Source organism: Delphinapterus leucas, chromosome 6 (genome assembly GCF_059928025.1).
Source record: "Delphinapterus leucas isolate spDelLeu-1000000601 "Yukka" chromosome 6, BTC_Dleu_Yukka2, whole genome shotgun sequence".
Classification (NCBI taxonomy): Eukaryota; Metazoa; Chordata; class Mammalia; order Artiodactyla; family Monodontidae; genus Delphinapterus; species Delphinapterus leucas.
Window position 1 is genome coordinate 18,357,457 of NC_143134.1, and position 22,821 is coordinate 18,380,277.

A 22,821-nucleotide genomic window follows, 5' to 3' on the forward strand; every position below is an offset into this window, starting at 1 on the left:
GTATATATACATTCCATCCCAAAGCAGCAGAATACACATTCTCTTCAGGTGCACTTGGAACATTCTTCAGGATAGATCACTTGCTCAGCCACAAGACAAGTCTCAGTAAATCTAAGAAGACTGAAATCATATTGAGCATCTTTTCCAACTACAATGCTATGAGACTAGAAATCAACTACAAGAAAAAAAACTGCAAAAAGCACAAACACATGGAGGCTAAATGATATGCTACTAAACAACCCACGGATCACTGAGGAAATCAAAGAAGAAATTTAAAAAATACCTGGAGACAAATGAAAATGAAAACACAATGATCCAAAATCTATGGATGCAGCAAAAGCAGTTCTAAAGGGGAAGTTTATAGAGATAAAAGCCCACCTCAGGAAAACAGGAAAAATCTCAATAAACAACCTAAACTTACACCTAAAGAAACTAGAAAAAGAAAAAAAAACAAAATCCAAAGTTAGCAGAAGGAAAGAAATCATAAAGATCAGAGCAGAAATAAATAAAATAGTGACTGAAGGGGGAAAAAAAGAAAAGATCAATGAAACTAAGAGCTGGTTCTTTGAAAAGATAAACAAAATTGATAAACCTTTAGTCAGACTCATCAAGAAAAAAAGAAAGAGAGCCTAAATAAGTAAAATCAGAAATGTAAAAGGAGAGGTCACAACCAACACCACAGAAATACAATGGATCATGAGAGATTAGTATGAACAATTATACACCAATAAAAGGGATAACCTAAAAGAAAAATGGACATATTTATAGAAAGGTGCAATCTCCCAAGACTGAATCATGAAGAAATAGAAAATAGGAGCAGACCAATTACCAGTAATAAAATTGAATTGGTAATTTAAAAACTCCCAACCCATGAAAGTCCAGGACCAGATGGCTTCACAGATGAATTCTTCCAAATATTTACAGAAGAGTTAACACCTTTCCTTCTTAAACTATTCCAAACAAAATTGAAGAGGGAGGAATATTTCCAAATTCATTCCATGAGGCCAGCATCACCATGATACCACAAACAGACAAAGATATCACAGAAAAGGGAAAATTATAGGCCAATATTACTGATAAACTTAGATGCAAAAATCCTCAACAAAATTTTAGCAAACTGAATTCAACAATACATTAAAAAAATCAGACACCATGATCAAGTGGGAATTAGCCCAGGGATGCAAGGGTGGTTCAGTATCTGCAAATCAATCAATGTGATAACCAATTAACAAATTAACAAGAAAAATAAAAGGAATCCAAATTGGAAAGGAAAAAGTAAAATTGTCACTGTTTGCAGATAACAGGATACTATATATAGAATATCCTAAAGATGCCACCAAAACACTATTAGAACTCATCAATGAATTTGGTTGCAAGACAAAAATTAATATACAGAAATCTGTTGCGTTCCTATACACTAAAAAGAAACTATCAGAGAAATTATGAAAATAATCCCACTTACAATAACATCAAAAAGGATAAAATACCTAGGAATAAATCTAATTAAGGAGGTAAAAGACCTGTACTTGGAAAACTGTAAGACACTGATGAAAGAAATTGAAGACAATGCAAACAGGTGGAAAGCTATATTGTGTTCATGGTCATTTTAACAATGACCATACTACCGAAGGCAACCTACAGCTTCAATGCAATTTCTATCAAAATACCAATGGCATTCTTCACAGAAGTAGAACAAATATTCTAAAAATTATATAGAAACACAAAAACCCCAAATAGGCAAAACAATCTTGAGAAAGGACAAAGCTGGAGGTATCATGTGCCCTGATTTCAAACTATACTACAAAGCTACAGTAATCAAAACAGTATAGTACTAGCACAAAAACAGACACATAGATCAATGGAACAGAATAGAGAACCCAGAAGTGAACCCAGGCATATACAGGCAATTAATGTATGACAAAAGAGGCAAGAATATGCAATGGGGAAAAGACAGCATCTTCAAGTGGTGTTGGGAAAACTGGACAGCTACAAGCAAAAGAATCAAATGGGAATACTCTCTCATACCATGCACAAATATAAATTCAAAATGGATTAAAGACTTAAATGTAAGATCTGAAACCATAAAACTTCTAAAAGAAAACATTGGCAGTAAACTGTTTGACACTGGTCTTAGTAATATTTTTTTGAATATGTCTCTCCAGGTAAGGAAACAAAAGCCAAAATAAACAAATGGGACTACATCAAACTAAAAGACTTTTTGCACAACTAAGGAAATATCAACCAAATGAAAAGGCTACCTACTGAATGGGAGAAGATAATCGATATATCCGATAAGGGGTTAATTTCCAAACTATACAAAGAACTCATGCAACTCAACATCAGAAAACCCAAGAAACCCAATTAAAAAATGGACAGAGTGTCTGAATATACATTTTTCCAAAGAAGACATACACATGACCAACAGGCACATGGAAAGATGCTCAATGTTGCTAGTTATCAGGAAAATGCAAATCAAAACCAGAATGAGATATCACCTCACACCTGTCAGAACAGTATTATAAAAAAGACAACAAATAACAAGTGTTGGCCAGGATGTGGAGAAAAGGGAACCCTCATGTGCTATTGGTGGGAATGTAAATTTGTGCAGCCACTATCGGAAACAAAATGGAAGTTCCTCAAAAAATTACAAATAGACTTACTATATGATCCAGAAATCCTACTCCTGGGTATTTATCTGAAGGAAAAGAAAAACACTATTATCGAAAAGTTATATGCGTGCCTATGTTCACTGAAGCATTATTTACAATAGCCAAGATATGAAAGTCACCTAAATTCCCATCAATAGATGAATGGATAGAAGATGTGGTGTGTACACACACACACACACACACACACACAATGGAATGTTACTTGATCATAAAAAAGAATGAAATCTTATCATCTGTAACGTGTAACAATATGGATGGATCTAGACAGTATTATGCTAAGTGAAATAAGTCAGAAGACAGACAAATACTGTATGATTTCACTTATATGTGGAATCTAAAAACAAAACAAATGAACAAACATAACAAAACAGAAACAGAGTTATCGATACAGAGAACAAACAGGTGGCTGCCAGAGGAAAGGGGGGCGGGGGGAGGAAAGAAATAGGTGAGGGAGAGTAAGAGGTATAAACTTCCAATTGCAAAATAGATGAGTCACAGATGTGAAATGCTCAGGGTGGGGAATATAGTCAATAACTACGTAATATCTTTGTGTGGTGACATAGCCATAACTATGGTGATCATTTTGAAATGTATAGAAATATCAAATCAGTATGTTGTACAACAGGAACTAACAGAGTGTTGTAGTTCAATTATATTTCAAAAACAAACAAACTCATAGAAAAAGAGATCAGATTTGTGGTTATCAGAAGCAGGGAATAGGGAGGGGGAATTGCATAAAGGGGGTCAAACAGTACAAAGTTCCAGTTATAAGATAAATAAGTACTAGGGATGTCATGCACACCATGACAAATATAATTAACACTGCTGTATGTTATATATGAAAGTTAAGGGAGTAAATCCTAAGAGTCCTCATCACAAGGAAAAAACACTTTTTCTACCTCTTTCATTTTATGTCAAGATGAGATGATGGATGTTCACTAAACTTATTGGGATAATCGTGACATATGTAAGTCAGATCATTATGTTGGACACCTTAAATTTATACAGTGCTGTGCGTCGATTATATCACAATAAAACTGAAATTTAAAAAGAGATTTATGCACTATAACTACCTTTTTAAAAAGTGTTTCAAGTGCTGCTCTCCTGAGGCACAGAGTTTCAGAAATATTGCTGGTGGACTGATAACCAACAGATCAAATCAGACCCTATAGTGTAGGTTCTCCGGCTCCTACGGAAATCTAATTATGCCTGGAAAAGGGAGTGTACACAGTCCCTGCTGTAAAATATGCTAATAAAGACCTCAGCCGTAAGACGATCAGATATGCTGCAGATTCTTTTCCAGTGGGGAGAAAATTTTACATTTTCTCCACAGTCTTCTGTTTTCTCCTATCACTTGTTTATAACAAAGTAAGAGAAGAAGTTTTTCACTATGAGCCTAGAAATTGCTCCAGTTTCTTCATAGAAATGGAAAATAATGTCTGCTTGGTAAGTCAGAATCTGGTTTGCTATACATATTCATGGGTGTCTTAGTCTGCTGGAGCTGCTGTAACGAAAAACCACAGACTTTGTGGCTGCAACAACAGAAAGTTATTCTCTTCGGTTCTGGAGGTTAGAAGTTCAAGCTCAAGGTGTTGGCAGGGTTGGCTGGAGACCTCTCTCCTTGGCTCGTAGAAGGCTCCCTTCTCACGGCAGCCTCACACCGTCTTTCCTCTGTCTGGGCTCCCTGGAGTCTTCCAGTGTGTCTGAGTTTCCTCTTTTTATACGGACACCAGTCAGATTGGATTAGGGACCACCCATCAGCTTCATTTTAACTTAATTACCTCTTTAAAGACACTATCTCCAAATATAGTCACACTCTAAGATAGTGGGGTGTTAGAGCTTCCACACGTGAAATTGAGGGGGACACAGTTCAGCCCATAACCATCAGCCAGTCTTCCCAGAGCCAAGGGGCGCCTGGCGCATCCTTGACAGGGCCCAATGCTGGCTGCCTCCACACTCTGGACATGTGCTCTTCACCAGTCCTTCTCCAGTAATTTGTGGTCAGCACTACCTATCTACTTAGGGCTCCAATGCCCAAGAGTAAGCCCCCCCTCATGAAAGCTTGCAATCTAGCTTTGGAGATGTGGAGGTGACCTCTACAAACAAAACCAAACCTAAAGAGAGGTCCAAAGAGTTATGGGGCTTCAGTGGGGAGAGGGAGCTTGTTGCCTGGTGTCCTAGTCTGTTTGGGCTGCTATAAAATACCACAGGCTGGGTGGCTTATAAACAACAGAAATTTATTTCTCACAGTTCTGGAGGCCAGGGAGTCCAAATCAAGGTGCTGGCAGATTCAGTGCCTGGTGAGAACCCACTTCCTGGTTCATAGCTAGGGCCTTCTCTCTGTGTCTTCACAGGATGAAAGGATCAAAGGAGCTCTCTGGGGCCTCTTTTATAAGGGTACTAATCCCATTCACAAGGGCTCCACCCTCAAACGTAAATTGGTGCAGCCACTATGGAAAACAGTCTGAAGAGTCCTCAAAAAACTAAAAATAGAGCTGCCATATGATCCATCAATCCTATTCCTGGGCAGATACCCAGACAAAACTATAATTTGAAAAGATACATGCACCCCTATTTTCATAACAGCACTATTTACAATAGCCAAGACATGGAAGCAACCTAAAGGTCCATCAACAGATGAATGGATAAAGGAGGTGTGGAGTGTGTATACACACACACACACACACACACACATATATTTATATATATACACACACATATATATGTATATATATGTACATATATATGTGTGTATATATATATATATATATAAAATGGAATATTACTCAGCCATTAAAAAGAATTAAATAATGCCATTTGTAGCAACGTGGATGGACCTAGAGATTATCATACTAAGTAAGTCAGAAAGAGAAAGACAAATACCGTATGATATCACTTATGTGTGGAATCGAAAATATGACACCAATGAACATGTCTACGAAACAGAAACAGACTCACAGACATAGAGATGAGACTTGTGGTTGCCAAGGGCATGGGGTGGGGAAGGGAAGGATTGGGAATTTGGGTTATTGGGAATTGAGTTAGCAGATGCTAACTATTATATATGGGATGGATAACTAACAAGGACCTGATGTATAGCACAGGGAATCCTACTCAATATTTGTAATAACCTAAATGGCAAAAGAATCTGGAAAACAATAGATACATGTATATGTATAACTGAGTCACTTTGCTGTACAGCAGAAATTAATACAACATTGTAAATCAACTATACTTCAATAAGATTTTTAAAAAATAGGGCTCCACCCTCATGGCCTAATTACCTGCCAAAGACCCCACCTCCTAATACCATCACATGGGGGGTTAGGATTTCAACATATGAATTTTGTGTACAAATATTCAGTCCATAGCACCTGGGTAGCTGTAGCCTCTTCCTGAAAAACAGTGACTGCAGGAGACGGTAAGCTGAGCTGAGCTAATGGCACTGGAGGGTGTTCAAGTCCAAGGCCCCTCACTCCTCCAGGCCCTCCTCCCTCTTCAAAGGGTCATGTTCTTGATATCAAGAGGGCGGGGAGCCAAGAGGCTGGGCCTCTGTTCAGTAAGGCAGAAGTCAAGACAAAAGCCTGCTCAAGTAAGAGGATGAGAGAGGACGTGAGGTCATACCTCCCCAGACGTACATGAGCATGTCCCATGGATGTCCCTCTGAGGCTGTCCACCTGGAAGGGTACAGTTCCCCAGACGAGTAGATTCTGAAAGTGCACACATTAGTCTCTCCTCTTTCTCCCCATCAATTCTTTTCCTTCCAGAGGGCAGGGGAAAATTTGGGTTATTCTGAAAACAAGAACGCATGTAGAGATCTCCATGATTTCTTCTTGGGTGGGTGAAGGTCAGTGCTTGGAACTTGCATGTGTATATACAAGTGACCACGGAGTCTTGTTTAAAGGCAGGCTCTGATATAGCAGGTTTGGGGTTGGAGCTGGAGATGCTACCTTTGCAGCAGGCTCCCAGATCTGCTCAAGCTGCTGGTCTCCGGACCACTCTTCGGGCAGAAAAGAGGGAGAGGAAGTCAAGAGCCCTGGCTACAGGTCCTGCCTCTTCTGCTGGGATGCCTGCACCAGTTACTTCACTTCTTTGGGCCATGGACCCCTCATCTCCAAAATGAGGGAACAGTGTGTCACTGAACTCAAAGGTCCCTTCTGGATCTCACATTCTAAGAGACTAACTTGAAGTTTGCCAAAGGGGTGGGGCATTTTCCCAAATGATAATAGACTGGATGAAGAAATAGGAAGGCCATAGTAGATAGCAGTGCTACACAACTCCAGGGATGCATGTGAGTGGGACCCCCTGTATTTGTACAATGGAGCAGCCCCAGGGTTACCAGGCAAACTTTTCTGTGTCTGCTTATTCCCTTAACTCTTGAATTCCCACAAAAGTTCGTCTCCATGTAGAATGCATTGTCAATTTTTAAAATTGCTGTATGCTTGAGGGATCAATACTCCTCCAACTGCCCACTAATGACTGGTCCCCTGGCCCCCTGAGAAGTGCTTTCCCCTCTCCATCAGAAAAGATTAGGCCTAAAAGGGCCTGGTGCCTGGAAGAGGAAGCTTGGGAGCGACTGTTCAGTGCTTTGAATGTGTGCCAAGGTGTGCTGTAATATGAGACCACGCACTCAAATGTGCCCAACTGAATACTGGAATGTCAGCACCAAAGGGGTCCTGGGAATCACCAGGGTGCAGAGAGGTCAAGGGTGTGGGCTTGGCATGTTGGCACCTGGATGCTTGGGCTTCAACCTTTGGGCAAAATGCCTGTGGTCTCTGGAGATGCTGCTGCCCAGTCATGCAGTCATGCAGGGGAATGGGCTCAGTAGTTGTGGCATGTGGGCTCAGTAGTTGTGGCTCATGGGCTCTAGAGAGCAGGTTCAGTAGTTTTGGTGCACGGGCTTAGCTGCTCCGCGGCATGTGGGATGCCAGGGCTCGAACCCACATCCCCTGCATTGGCAGGCAGATTCTTAACCACTGCGCCACCAGGGAAGTCCCAATAGGTGTTTAAAGGTTGGCTAAAACAATCATGGATGAATCAATCACAATAATGAACTAGTGTAAAATTACATGTGCAAAGAATTTTTTAAAATTAGATAAATGGGGCTTTTGGTTAAATATGACGGATTGAATATAAATATTTATCTCCTCTGCCTTTAGAACCCCACTAAAACAACTAAAATGGTTTTGGTATTTTGTTGTTGTTTTTAGGCACAAACCTAGTCAAAGGGAATGGGAGAGAAAACAATGTCAACAAAATTCTAGAAGCTGAAAAGCAGAAAAACGAAGATTCAGGAAAACTGAATTCCCTAAATTGTGAAGGCAGAGAGGCCAAGGAACAATCTGATTTGAAAACTAATGTGGTGGTTTTAAAACATAGCCCCCAAATTCTTTGACACTCCTCCCAGTAAGAGATGGCATTTATGTCCTCTCTACTTGATCTGGAAGGATGTGAGTTTTCAATCAATAGAGAATAGCAGAAGTGATGCTGTAGGACTTTTGAAGCAGTTCATAAAAGACCATGCAGCCTCTGCCTGTTTCTCTTGGAATGCTTGCTCTCAGAGTGCTCCCTCTTGGACCCCAGCCATCACTCTGTGAGAGACCCAAATTACATGAAGAGACCATGTAGACAGTCCCAGCTGAGTCCCGCCTAACAGACTGAGTCCAGTCCAAATCTTTGCAGCCCAAGTACCAGATGAGTAATGAAACCATCTTGGAAGTAGATCTTCCAGCTTCAGCTGTTTCAACGTTCAGCTATTTGAGTCACATTTAGCCATCTGAGTCTGCCCAATTGAATTCCAGACATCATTGCCTGGCTTGCCCACATTCCCAACCCCTGGACTCCATGAACCTGTTGAATGGTTTTAGTTTCATGCTATGAGGATTTGGGATGGTTTGTTACACAGCAATAGTAACTGATACAAACCATAAAACTCCCCAGAGTCTCAGGAACTGACAGTACCAGACACCTTTCGAACCAGTTTGAAGGTAGAGCTTAAAACTGGATGATTTTGAGGATCTGTATATTAAGCATTTCAACTCCCAGCCAGTCTCTCTGACTCCATACTCTGCGGAAATTGTTCCTTCCCTTCCCCAACAGAAAACTGTGGGCTGGTCTCTCGGGGGTTTCTAGACTGAGGAACATCAAGCCTGGTTCTATCATACTGTTAGCATACTGAAAACGAATTAAGTACACAGCAAGATGCTGATGCCTACTTGTCAGCCCTCTTTCCCCTTCAGCTCCCAGAAAATGGACGGCCAGCCTTAGACTCTCCAAAGAGAAGGCTGAAGGTGATCAAACAACAAGAAAAAAATATTAAAGACAAATATTGGGGGTTCCCTTGTAAAACAGCCCATTCAGGTCACCCCCACAGTGAAAGCCTGAGCTGACCCACACACATCCACAGATTTTTCAAATAGCTTTTTCAGTCCTCCACTCTTAAACACAATCAAGACTTTAGAGAAAAGTCTCTCAAATAAGAGATAAAGACCAAAACAAAGAGCATCTAAGCAGCTTAGAGGAAACAGAGACAATTACAGGGAGAAGAAAATATTACTTAGAAACTATCATTACTATCTTTAGGGAGACATGTGAAGATACTGCACTGATGAGAAAAGAAAGTGCTATGATTAAAATGTATCACACAGTAAGAAACTCCTGGAAATTAAAAAATTTGCTAGCAGAAATGTTTTAAAATTAAAAAGGGCATTTGCAAGATAAATTCAAGGAAATGTCCCCAAAAGTAGGACAAAAAATGAGAAGATGGAAGCTGGGAGTGAAAAGCTAGGAAAATTAGAGAACTTGTTCAGGAAGTCCAACATCTAAACAAGAAGAGTTTTGAAAAAGAAAAGGCAGTGGGGAGGGAGGGAAGAAAACTGTGAAGGGAATAATTCAAGAAAATGTCCCAGAAATATAGAACCTGAGATTTCAGATTGAAAGGTCCCATTTAGTGCCTGGAACCATGGGTAAAAACTGACCCATATCGGGGCTTCCCTGGTGGCGCAGTGGTTGAGAGTCCACCTGCCGATGCAGGGGACACGGGTTTGTGCCCCGGTCCGGGAAGATCCCACATGCCGCGGAGCGGCTGGGCCCGTGAGCTATGGCCGCTGAGCCTGCGCGTCTGGAGCCTGTGCTCCGCAACGGGAGAGGCCGCAACAGTGAGAGGCCCGCGTACCGCAAAAAACAAAACAAAACAAAAAAACAACTGACCCATATCAACACTCATCTTTGTAAAATTCCAAAACACTGGGGACAGAGGAAGTTTCAAACACTTCTAAGGAGGAAAGGAAGAAGGTCATAGGTAAAGGTCAGGGATAAGAATGGTTTTGAACTTCATAATATTGGAAGCTAGAGGACAATAGTAGAATGCCTTCAAAATTTGGAGGAGAAAATATCTCAACTTAGAATTTTATACCAAGACAAACTATCAGTCCAGGGTGAAGGTAAAAGTAAAGATATTTTCAGCTGTGCAGAGTCTCCATAAAAGTATTCTACCATAAATGTGCTCTACCAAACAAGGAAGAGAAAGGCAGGATAATAAGAAAGCAGAGCCTCCAACCGAAAACAGAATCAAGGAGAAGCTCCAGGATTAAGGTGAAGGAAAATTTCTGGATAATAGCCATGAACTAGGTGTAGAGTGCAATTGGTCTACATGAAGCCAATCAGAAAGTTTGGGGGAGATATCTACAGAAATATAAATTAGTAAGATATCTGATGTATTTGATTATATCTAGAAGAGAGGGATGCAAATGATGCTGGGGGATGGGTGGAGATTGGAGAAGAATTCGTGATACATAAATAGAAAACTACAGAATCAAAAAAATAAGATAATTACTAACTCCACGGAAAATCAAATATTGTAGAAGAAAATATATCACATGGCTTGGCTGTAAATAGTATCTACATAGTCATAATAAAATAAGCTGAAAAATGGTCTAAACAGAAGTATGATATGGCTTGACTAGGACGGCAGGGGAAGGAATGTGTTTGAGGTGGGAGGCAGGGAAAGCTAATTCTTTTCTCCACAGTGGGAATGGATAATGCCTAAAACACACAAAACCCAGGAAATAGCAGTATAACTGTGTTATTTAGAAAGATGGGAATAAATATAAAAAGTAACAGTTTAAAGACTGAAAATGGGTGCCTATGGGAATTAGGATTTGGGTTTGAGCATTTAGGGAGCTGTTGTTTCATAATAAACCTGTAGAACTAATTGATTATTTTAAAAAATTATTTAAAATGCATGCATATCTTTGATAAACGTAAAATCTAAATTAAAGAAAGAAAACCTTCATGTTGCACTAGCTGTGATATATACCCAGTGCTTCAGGAAGGGGGAGAAAGAAAGGAAAATATTCTATCACTTGATATTCTGTCTGATTCCTTCACTCTTTCTCTCCCACCCTTCCTCTCTCCCTCCCCTTCTCTTTTCCCATTTATTTGCCTTGTTCTCCTCTCTTTTACCACCGTAATTCTTTCTCAATTTCTCTTCAGCTTTTTCCCTTTTTTCTCCTTTTCTCTCTTTCTGGCATGACATGTAGCCAAAATATCTTTATTATTATTACTTATTATATTTATTGAACATAATGTTTCCTGTTCTTAGTTCTTAATATTAAAAGCATGCATGGAATGTTCTTTCTTTCCCCCAACCAGAGCATTCTAAGCAGCAAAATCAGTTTAAGTTACTTCTTAACAAGGTGGAGAAATTTTTTCATGTAAAGGTGCTCTTAGACTTGGGAGAGATGTCAGAGGTCACTGGGTCCAACCGGTCACCTGGTTTAGGAGACCCTCTCTGCTGTACTTCTGTTCAGTACAGACTACCCAGGCTCTGATTAAACAATGTGAATTTTCAGTCATCAGCCAGGTCTCCCAGAGCCAGACAGCTCAGTTGTGAGTAAGAGCTTCTAGATGTTGAATGGAAATCTGCCTCTTTCTCTAGGATTTAAAAAAATAACCTAACACTGCTCCCCGTGACAGCTCTTCATATATCATCTGTCGGCAGAAATCCCAACCCCATGAGTGATTTCTGCTCTGGGCTAAACACTACTCTTTCCTGTTGGTTTCTGGACCCTTCTCCACCCTACTCACACCCGTGGGCACCCTCTAAGCTGCAACTTACTCTTTCAATCAGAGGCACCTAGAACTGAACATTCTTCACCAGGTGTGAGCTCAGTGGTCCAGGCTGCAGGAGCTCTGCCACCTCCCGCTTTCTGCTCACCATGCTTCTGCTGATGCAGCCTAAGTTTTGAACTAGCTGAATATCTATTTCCCTCAATTCTTGCTGACTTACATCACCCTCAAAGTCATTTAAAATCTTATCTTTTTCTCTTGTGTGTTCCTGAGAGGCCTGGTATCCCATATCCTGTATGTAAACAGATGAGTTTTTCCAGCGTTGCTGTCTATTTCACATTTATCCCACTAAATCTCTTCTCCCAAGTTTTGGCCCCAATTTTCACCCTGTTTTGAGAAGTTCCTTATGATTCACTTGAATGAACATGTTTCGCTCCCAATTACAAACTGCTCACGTTAACATTACTTCATCACCCAATTCCCAAACAAAATTTACATCACCTCAGCTCCAAGACAGATCCCCTTCAAGCCCCTCACTGTATGACCCACGTTGGATCCCCTGGGCCATTGAGTTTGACAATAGGAGGAGGTCCAGGCCAGCGCTCCTCTTGGGTCTCTGGCCTGTGCCTATTATGGGGAGTGGGATTCATGGCCTTTACTGCCTACAACCCTGGACCAGTGTCAGAAAACTTGAGCTGTCTCCTGTAATCCGTCATCCGTCCCCACATCTTCTGAGAAATGAATGAAAATGAGCCGAGCATGTGGGGACAGATCAGATGGTTGGGTGGGTTCCATACTGGACGCGGAGCAGGGAACCCCGCAAGGTGGAGGCCCCTTCTCCCGCTGCCTCGGACTCTGTGCCAGCTGTCAGTAGCTGGACACTAGCGAGAGAGCCACGTCACAGTGAATACTCCATCTGTCAGGGGCTGTCAACTCTGAAAAATGAACACAATGGCTAACATTTGTGAAGTGCTTTGAGTTTTCAGCATTGCTCTCCCTTGTAATAACCCTTGAGATGGGAAGGCCTGGGAGTAGCAACCCAGTGTGACCGACGAGGAAACCAAGATTTGTAGAGGTTCGGAGATTTGCCCACAGCCCCAGCGCCTGGGAGGGTGGAGCTGGAGGCAAGGTTGGGCATCCTGCCTGCAGTGTTCTCACCACAGGGTGTCTCTGAAGCCAACTGGCAGGTCATCCGTTAGTAAGTGTTGACCTACCAACTGCGCTGGGCCTACTGCTGGGCTAGATGCTGGAGGGGGTGCACAGAAGAGTATGACACGTGAACCCTGACCTCCACGAGCTCAGAGCAAGCTATGGCACTTCGTTCAGGCACCTGAGCAGGTGGGGCAGCCTCTGAGCACAAGAGCCATGGAGAGAAGAGGAGGCCCGCTGGGTGCAGGATGCTGCAGGAGAGGGGCAGGCCATGGGCTGGTCCTGCAGGGTGAGCTGTGTTGGAAAGTCTGGGGAGATGGGGGTGGGGGCCAGGCAGTGGGTGGGTGTGAGTGGGGAAGGGAGGGATGAGAAAGGACCAGCCTAGCAGGGGTCAAGGTGAAGAAAGCAGGATGGAGAGCGTGAGCCGGTGGCAGCCATTGGCCTTGAGCAAGGAGGTGAAACCCATGCTTTAGGCGTCCAGCTCACGAACATTTATGGGGCTGTGCTGCAGCCTGGGGTGGCAGTAACAAGAAGGACACGGTCCCTCCTTCAGGAAGGTGACAGGCAGGATTATCTTACATCCTCGCAGGATGAACGCCTCCTCCCCACACGCCAGTAGCACGAGACATATTCTACTGTTTGGCACTCAAAGGAATAAGACTTACAATTTTCTAAAATTTGTTTTGGTTTAATTGTAAACAAAGTCTTTTTACTATTTTAGCTCAGAATTTCCTTCAGCATGTGCTGTAGAACACCAGCCCTGTTCTCTGTGTGCACTTAAAAATGGAGAAAACTTAATACTCCATCCCCCTCTTGGAGAGGCACCATGCTCAATAGCATCTTAAAGGCTCTGATAAGTCCTGCAATAAAAGGACACTTTTGTTTTGATCAGAGAACGCTTTTTCAAGGGACTCCTACAAACATCTCATGAAACTAGTGGGCTCACAGTCACTGTCTCATCCCATCCGATCCTCAGAACTACCCTGTGGGAAGGGGTTATTATCTTTATGTCCAGTGAGAATGCTGAGACTAAGAACTTAGTGCTTTGCCCAAGGACATGCAAGTAGGAATCCTCAGATTAAGGTCTGGACTCAACACTATGAGTCTATGGCTCTGTCCGAATTCAGGCGTACAGTGTCTGAATCATCTTTTTTTCTTTTTTAATTAATTTATTTTACTTTATTTATTTTTGGCTGCGTTGGGTCTTCGTTGCTGTGCATGGGCTTTTCTCTGGTTGCGGCGAGCGGGCTTCAGCAGTTGTGGCTTGTGGGCTCAGTTGCTCCACGGCACGTGGGATCTTCCCGGACCAGGGCTCAAACCCGTGTCCCCTGCATTGGCAGGTGGATTCTGAACCACTGTGCCACCAGGGAAGCCCTGAATCATCTTTTGAAGACAATTATTGTATTTTTCCTAATTAACAAAGTATACATACTTATTTGGGGGTGGGGTGGATACAGAAAGTTATGGAGGAGGAAATAAAATTCACTAGGAATGACTTAAAGCTGATCAGACATAGATTCTCCAGAGGCCTGGGCTGTTCTGATTCAGAAGCCCCTTTCCTTGGGTACATTCTTCCTCCCCTCACATTTAGCTCTTATTGGCAGGGGGCGATGGGGCTAGTGGCTGGAGGTGGTTGGTGGATTTCAGTTAAGATAAGATGGGTGCTTTGAGATAAACAATAAGATGACAAGCCAGAAAGCATTTATGTTATTGATCAAACAAACTTGTATAAAACCATGCAAGCCAAATTCCTACATCATTTCATGTGTACAATAACTACTTTTTACCAAAAATCTCCTGAACAAGACCTAAACTGACGAAATTCACTGTATAATTCTACGATAGTTACTTTTTTAAAACAGTAAATGTAAATTCTGGGTTTTGAGAGATTATGTACTTTTCACCAGGACATTCCTATGAAGCCTACAACGACAGAAAAAGATAAATACTGGTTTGTGAACCATGGACAAAAATTGTTTTTTAATATTTATATTTCACCTGAACCAGGTTAAAAACAAATGATGAAGAAAAGAATAAAAGTAAAAATTAATGAAGAATATATTTTTGTAGAGCGGGCCACTAATAAAGAAATAACAAGATACCTAGATCATCACATTCATGGAGACAAAGTATATGGGAGCTCCCAGGGGCTGGGGGAAGGGAGTGGGGGGTTATTATTTGATGGGTATGGAGTTTCCATTTTGCAAGATGAAACAGTTCAGGAGAAGGGTCGCACAACACTTTGGATATACTTAACTACTGAACTATATACTTAAAAATAGTCAAGGTGGTATATTTTATGTTACGTGTATTTTAGCACAATTAAAAATTTTTAATTTTAAAAATAAAAATAAATTAGGAGCTTGGGATTAACAAATACACATTACTACATATAAAATAGATAAATAACAAGGACCTACTGTATAGCACAGGGAACTATATTCAATATCTTGTAATAACCTATAATGGAAAAGAATTTGAAAAAGAATACATATATATACAAATATATATGTGTGTGTATGTATATATATATATATAAATAACTGGATCACTTTGCTGTACACCTGAAACTAACACAACATTGTAAATCAACCATGCTTCAATTAAAAAAATAAATAAATAGCAAATTATAGTGAAGATAGATGTAAAAAAAACACTAAATATATGATATGGACCTTTGTGCTTGCTGGAAAAAGAGGATGATGTGAGAAGGGCAGTAGCCTGGGCCTTCCCACTGTGCTCAGAATAATCCAGGTCCTTCCTCCTGTGTTCTCTGTGCTCAGCCTCACAGGCCTCCTGTCTGCCCCCCTAGCTCATCCACTTTGTCTCCACACTGGGGTCTATGAATCTACTTGCTCCCTGTGCGTAGAACGCGCTTTACCCAGATCTTCACACAACACGTATCTGTGCTGCACTTGCTGGGTGCCAGGCACTGGTGTAGGCATTTGGGGTGCATGAGTGAGTTGCCTTCACAGAGCTGGCCTTCTACAGGCCATAAACAATATAGTAGCAATCATTTGCAAGCATAGCGAATTATGTGGTAACTTAAGTCTATTGGGATAATGGGAAAAAAAGACCAAAAGTGGAGCAGGGTAAGGAGAGTCTCCAGGCAGGTCCTGGAGAGCGACTTTAAACAAGATTCTTAGGGTCAGCTCCACCGAGAAGGTGCCTTTTGAGAAAAAACTGGAAGGAGGCAAGATTTCACCCTGCAAACATGTGGGGGAACCACTCCTGGCAGATGGAACAGTCAACACAAATTCATCAGGCAGGGATGGAGACGCACAGACATCTGGGAATTCAGGTCCAGAGTTCAGGTAAAAAAAAAATCAAACTAAGTAAGTATAGTTACAGGAGCTCAACTTCACTGGTTGTCAAGGAAATGTAAATTGAAACCACAGTATGATGACTCCACAAAAGGTAAACATCACTAACACAGGCCAGGACGTGGAGCAACTGGAACCCTCACGCTTTGCTGGAGGAAGGTAAACTGGTACAATCATTGCAAAATTCTTGGGCAATATCTACTGAAGCTGAACACCGGCCACCCTAGGACCCAGCGATTCCCTTCCAAGGTATATACCCAACAGAAGTGCACCCATTTGCTCACCAGGAGACATGCACTGAATGATCACAACGGCACTCTTTACAACAGTCGAAACCTGGAACCTACCCAAATGGCCATCCACAGTAGAAAGGATATTCACACAGTGGAGTACTTACAGCAGCGAGAACGAACGGACTATTGCTAAGCACGAGGGAACAATCTCAGACATGATGTTGAAGCCAGACACGCAGTGAATGATTCCATGGACATGAAGTTCAAAAACAGGCAAAATCATCTGTGGTGATGGAATATGGGATAGTGGTTATCTGGTTCGGGGGCATCAGGGACCAGATGGGGCACGAGGGGAGCTTCTGAGGTGCTTGGAATGTTCTGCTCTACACTCAGGTGCTGGATTCTATTCAATTTGTGAAGAAGGTACAAATTGGATTATGATTTGTCCATTTTTCCTTAGATATGTTAAACTTTTTAGACTTTTTTCCCCCCTGTTTCATTTTAGAGTTTTATTTTGGTTGCCTGGGGACTTTAAAAAAAATTCTGTGTCTTCTTCATCCCAGTCACATATATATATATATATATATATATATATATATATATATATATCTCCTGAGATTACAAAAGGAAGTTAAGCTTTTTAGAGTTTTTTTTAAAAAGATTCTTGTTGGGGGGAAAAAAGAGTCTCTTGGGGGAAAATCCTGGCCTGAGGATGAAGGTTTGAGATTCATCCAACCTGAAGCCACAAGGAGCCCCTTGAGGGGTGCTGGGCTGTGATTCTCTGCTCTCATACCTTCTCTCCCCCTGGACCGAGATCCTGAAGGACAGGGGCTGGGTCTAATTCATGTTTGTAGAAATATTTGGAATACATTGCATGAAGGTTACGTAACAGATGTTTGTTGAGTGAATAACTGAATGTATGGAAGGAATCCCTGCAGATGTAGAGGCTCTAGAGGTAGAGGACAGCTGTGAAAGTTGCATCCAAGAGCCCAGCGTCGTGACCTTCAGTTTCAGCATTGCTGGGTTTCTCCATGTGAAAACTGAGGATGATAACTCTCTCCCCATCTCCGCCCTAGACAGTTGTTGGGACAATCAAATGAAATCATTCAAAGAAAGCAGGAAGCCCTTGAGCACACTGATGAGCCTCATTGGCTTCCACATCCATAGATGCAGCTACTGCAGAAGTTTGTTCTACTCTCCTTCAATGTAATCACAGTTTCATAATACCATCTGGTGGAAAATGCCTATTATAAATGCCTTCTGCCATTGACTGGAAGCAAGCTTTTTGGACCATGCTGATTTCAGGTGGCAAGAAGATATCATCGGAGCTATGAGCTGCCAGAACGACTCTCATCCACTAGAAGACATACCTCCCAGGTCACTCCTATACTTTGCTGTCAAATGTCTCCTCGCCTGTTTGGGCAGCTTTATTCAAAGATTGGAAACAACCCAAATGCCTATCAAAAGGAGAACGGATAAACAAGTTGTGCTCTACGCACATGATGGAGTATTACTCAGCCAAAAGGAAAATACAAAGAACAAACTACTGCTATGTGCACTGATATGAACAAATCTTATCACTATAAGAAGTGAAATAAATCAGGCATTAATGAGAGAAAGTCATGTCCTTTGCCTGAAGCTACTGAGTTTAAAAGGCTAAGCTTTATTCCTCCCGCAATTTTAGAGTTTAATAGTTCTGTACCCACTCGTGGGTCTCACATACAGAGAACGAGACCCCTCCATGTCTGTATCATCAATTACCAATGGTAAGGAGAGGCTCAGCCAATAGCCTGGGCTGCCTTTGAGTCCCCATCCTTCCTTTCCCCTATGGGCAGGGCACACCAGTATAGGAGTGTTAAAAAAAAATGCCTTGTTCCCTCCTACACTGTTGGTAGGAATGTAAATTGGTGCAGCTACTACGTAAAACAGTAAGGAGGCTCCTTAAAAAACTAAAAATAGAGTTACCATATGATCCAGCAATCTTACTCCTGGGTATATATTCAGAAAAAACAAAAACTCTAATTCAAAAAGGTACAAGCACCCCAATGTTCACAGCAACACTATTTACAATAGCCAAGATATGGAAACAATTTAAATGTCCATCGACGGATGAATGGATAAAGAAGTTGTGGTACATATATACAATGAAATATTATTCAGACATAAAAATGAATGAAATAATGCCATTTGCAGCAACATGGATGGGCCTAGAGATTATCATACTTCATACTAAGTGAAGTAAGTCAGAAAGAGAAAGACAAATACCCTATGATATCACTTATATGTGGAATCTAAAATATGACACAAATGAACTTATTTACGAAATAGAAGCAGATTCACAGACATAGAAAACAAGTTTATGGTTACCAAAGGGGAGAGGGGGTGGGGGAGGGATAACTTAGGAATTTGGGATTAGCAGATACACACTACTGTATATAAAACAGATAACCAACAAGGACCTACTATATAGCACAGGGAGCTCTATGCAACATCTTGTAATAATGTATAATGGAAAAGAATCTGAAAAAGAATGTATATGTATGTATAAATGAATCACTTTGCTATACACCTGAAACCTTGTAAATCAGCTATATTCAAAAAAAAAAAAAAGGCCTTGCTTCACATAAGTGGGACATCACCAGGGTCTCACCAACCACGGCATTGATTGTTAATATATACGTCTCCACCATGAGATCACTGGAAGTAACGTTTTGAGCACATTTCCTGCTATTTGTAAGATTACATTCCCAGGAATACTGGTGACTTGATTGGTGACTAAAACACACTCTTTTTCATCAGAGGCAGTTAGGGGAGTTGTTCGGGGCACAGACTACAGTCAAACTGCCTGGAGTGGAATCTAGCTCTGCCACACACAGGCTGCTTGACCTTGGACATATTGCTTAGTTCTTCTGTCTCAATAAAGTGGGAATAATAGCAGTACCTACCTCATAGGGCTATTGTCAAGGTTAAATGAGTTAATATATGAAAAGCACTTGGAATTGCCTAGCACAGCATATATATTATGAAGGTTTTTTTTCTCACCTCTTCCTCCCCGCTCCCCTCCCCTCCTTCTTCCTCTTCCTTCTCCAATTATTATTATTATCATCATCATTATGATATAATTACCGGGGTTTTTTTCCTGTAAAACGGAGTCTTGGAGCCTCACATGGTAGCTGCCTGCCAGGGACGGTCAGAAGGCGCAGTCACTGCAAATGACTAAGACATTTGCGACTCAGCTGTGGTTTGCTGGCTGCACAGTGGGGAGAGCTGAGCCTTGGCAAACTATTCTCCTGTACGAGGTCTGACCCTCAGGGGTTAAGGCTGAGCTCGTAACCAAGAAACGGGAGCGTGTTCGTGAATGTCACCTCAGAGCTCTGTCCCCCAGGCAGAGCTGCCATCACCACCTCAACCTGAAGGTAATTACCCTCTTAACATTTTGGTGAAATCTCCTTTTTTACACGTCTTCAGTTATGCTTAGGTTTACACTAGGTTTACAGTTATCTGTGCCCAAGCCCACTTCTCAGCCTGGACTGCAACCCCCTACGGCCTGCGGTGTCCTCTCACTCACCTCTATCCCCTCGCTCGCCTCTGTATCCTGACCTTTGCGCAGTGTCAGTGCTCCAGAAATGCTGGCTTCCTTACTGAGTTGCATTGAACTTGACTTTGGGAAGTTCCTTCAGCACTCCCAGAACCCTCTTCTGAATCAGGCAATCCGTGTCCTTTACTGGTGGATGTGACTCCAGGAAAACACAGAAAGTAATTCTAAGCTAAGTTTGGTGAATGAACAGAGCAATGCCAATTCCGTCCTATGAATAAATTTACAAGGCTGGTTTTCTTGCGCGGCTCATAAGCCAGGTCTAGGTGCCATTCCGCTAGAAGCGTTCCAAAAATACCTTGAGCAGGGCCTTTAGAACAAGCGGGTGGAGTCCCGAAGACCAAGGCTGCTCTGGGTCCAGCGGGTGTTCCTGCGTGGGGCTGTAATGCTCAAATTGGCCACTAGAGGGAGACGCGTTCCAGACCCCATAGGAGCCTCGCAACTGCTCCAAGAACTTTATAAAGCCCGGCGGCCAGAGCAGCTGCAGTTCACAGCTCAGACAGTATCTAGCAGAGACGCTGGTGCCTCCACAGAACATCTCCCGAGCGCTGCCCAAGGCTGACCGACGCGGGGCACCAAGACAGGGACTCCCACATGGGCACAAGGTTGAGTCTTGCCTCCTGACCTGATCCTCCTGGAGAAGTGACCCCCGAGACCCTGGGCACCGTGCAGCCTCTTTCTATGACTCCATCTGGATTTGGCTGGCAGTGGGAACGAGCTCTGAGGGGCTGCCTGGGTCTCGGGGTGGTGGCAGCAGCCAGCTCTCCAGCCACCATGGCCAATGCCAGGAACTGAGGGGACGGTCGCTGCAGCCTCACGGGAGCCCTCAGGTGAGTCTTGGTGCTGACTCTGTCCTAGCACTTGCGCATAGCTTTCTAAAGGCAGCCAGGGGACACAGGGCGCTGGGTTTGAGCATCCCCAGGATGTGGAGCGTGGAGGTGCTAGTGCTGGGTGGGAAAGTCCTAGCTGTCAGCCTGGGGGATCTGCTGGGCCCTCATCCAGATGCCTGGGCTGGTGGGTGTGAGCCCTCATTTGGGAGCCAGAGGAAGCGACTGCTTTAGTGGCAACTCTGCCAGCCTCATGTCACAGCTCCAGAGCCTATTCAGGGAGCAGGTGGGACAGGTGATAGTCCCTTTACGTGTGTGTGCGTGCCTGCAGGTGTGTCCAGTGGTGGAGCGTGTGAAGGCAGAGCTTATTTATAAACCATCTGTGCCTCTCCAGCTCCGGGTTATGATTTAGGTGAACTAAGTACCGTTAGAGGAGGAAAGGGCTTAAAACCGACTTAGCGATTCTGTCTCCAGAGAGGGCCACGTTCAGGGTGATCTCTGTTTAGTTTTGATGAGTTACGAGCCCTGTAGAGTTAGATGCTGGAACCCAGCAAGGCTTGGGCCACCCCCTCAGCAGGCAGAATTGATTGTGTCCTGCTGCTGCCCAGAGGGGTACTTGGAGCACCAGGCTCCAGCTCTCAGCTCTGGTCTGCATTTGTGATTGCCTTTCGCAAAGGGATCCAACTGGCATTGTTTCTGGGACTGACTAGGCAGGAGGGTGGCCTCAGGAGACCAGGGACCCCTGTACCTGGCTGCTTGGCAGGATCAGAAAATGCTGAGGGGCTGTTGGTTCTCACCAGACTCCACCACCGACTCCCTGCATGCCTCTGTCCATGCAGCCCTCCCACATGCCCTGTCCCACATGGGGCTTGCTGGGACCAAGTGGCTAGCAGATGTGTTCTTCCCATCACAGAGGTGATGGCCTGAGGCTGAACGAGCTCAGCTGATTGGGCCAAGTTCCCCAGGGATAAGAAGTGGAGCTGGGATGGGACCCCGTGTCCTCTGAGCCCGCACTCCCCACAGGTCCCTTTGGTGTCTCCACCCTGCCCGTGTTTCTGTGGCTCTGGTCCCCTCCCTTCTGGCTCTCCTGGCTCCAGGTCACCTAACCTGGCCCTCTTCACTGCATCACTTTGGGCCCGAAAGGGGGCCACCAAAAGGGACTGACACATGCTTCCTGGACAGAGCAACTTCGCGCTAAGCCAGTGCCCTGGGTGGGAAGCCTCACCCTCTCTGACACCCATCGGTTCTTCCCCTCTGGGCCTTGGCTGGCTTATCTTTAGAATGGGAATATGATAGACCGATGCCACCTGCCTCCCTCACGGGGCTCCTGGGAAGCAGAGAGGTCCCAAAGGCAAAGGGTCTGCACTGCGGGGGCCGCACGCACACGGGTGCGGGGCTGGGAGGTATTGCTGTGTCGTCACCCCACTTGGCAATTGGTTGCAGAGGCTTGGCCCAAAGGCTATAAGACCAATGCCGGGAAGGTCCAAATTCCTGCCCCCCATTCCCCAAGAAAGAAAAGCAGCCCCAGATAAAACCTGGGGCAGACAGAACATTCTTAGTTTTCATTCCCAAGTAGCAAACATTAGCAGCGCCGGCTGAACACTGCCAATCTCATGGCACGGCATCTGGCCTCCAGCTCAGCCCCTTTCCCAGCAGGATCCCCAGGGCTCCACCAGCTGAGAGGCCCGGAGGGGCAGGGGAGGGGCCGCCCTACAGACACACTCCAGATAATGCGCTGCGCATTCCAGCTCTGATCCAGGAGCTGATGGGCAGAGAGGGAAGCTGGTCCAAGCCCGGCTCCACACCTCCACCCCTGGTTCTCGGAGACCCCACGGGCTCTGGACGGCAGCTGCTGTTGCCTTTGGCAGAGAGAGGGTTCTCTCTCTCAGAGGAGACACCGGCCTCCTGCTTTGCAGCTCCCCAGGACTGAGGCCAGAGGGCGGGGTTTCGCACGAG

General features: G+C 43.6%; 1 protein-coding gene across 1 annotated transcript in view; it reads left to right on the forward strand.

Moving 5' to 3' along the window:
• Positions 1-20,494: 20,494 nt before the first annotated feature.
• SCARA5 (scavenger receptor class A member 5) overlaps positions 20,495-22,821 on the forward strand; it is a 119,276-nt gene continuing 116,949 nt past the window's right edge. The window contains exon 1 of the mRNA XM_022594982.2: positions 20,495-20,868. The gene's annotated coding sequence lies outside the window, so the exon portion shown is untranslated. The remainder of the gene's footprint in view (positions 20,869-22,821) is intronic.